Source organism: Octopus bimaculoides, chromosome 25 (assembly GCF_001194135.2).
Source record: "Octopus bimaculoides isolate UCB-OBI-ISO-001 chromosome 25, ASM119413v2, whole genome shotgun sequence".
Lineage (NCBI taxonomy): Eukaryota > Metazoa > Mollusca > Cephalopoda > Octopoda > Octopodidae > Octopus > Octopus bimaculoides.
The window spans coordinates 845,448-846,104 of NC_069005.1; the positions used below are offsets into that span (position 1 = coordinate 845,448).

The 657-nt window shown below is 33.2% G+C and overlaps 1 protein-coding gene across 1 annotated transcript in view; it reads right to left on the reverse strand.

Moving 5' to 3' along the window:
- LOC106871373 (transmembrane protein 19) overlaps positions 1-657 on the reverse strand; it is a 44,824-nt gene that overhangs the window by 41,836 nt on the left and 2,331 nt on the right. The window lies entirely within an intron of this gene.

A 657-nucleotide genomic window follows, 5' to 3' on the forward strand; every position in this document is an offset into this window, starting at 1 on the left:
AGTGTTGGGTGGGGTGGGAGAAAGGAACCCTCTCTTTATGGAAATAAAGTGGGATACAGGAAGAAGGATAGTTTTAATTGTAAGAGGTGGGGGTTCATTAAATAAAACAATTACAAAATTATAAATATATACATTATAGAATAAAAAAATAAACAGATAAATAAATAAATCAGTTGTGGAAAAGTAAGTTGAATAACGAAAAGTATTTGGATTTGGAGCTGATGTGTGTAAAGGGAAATAACTGCGATGGTAATTCATAGAAGTCTAAGATAAAAAAAACATATCTTTTATTTTACACACAGACACACACGCATACACATACAAGCTCTTACACACACACATACACACAGGATGGTAACTTCTGCCCACAAAATTCAATCACAAGGCTTTGGTAAGCTCGAGGCTATAGCAAAAGACACTTGCCAAAAGTGCCACACAGTGAATATATATGCATGCATACATACATACATACATATATATATATATATATATATATACACACTCACAGGCGCATGCACTTGCCCACACAATATGGACACTTCTCACTGTATAAAGCAATTAAAAAGCCAATTGAATGAAATCTTAATCTCTGGATATGTACGACTGTTGTTTATCTAACATGTGACAAACATAAGTGTGTAAATACATGTAACACAA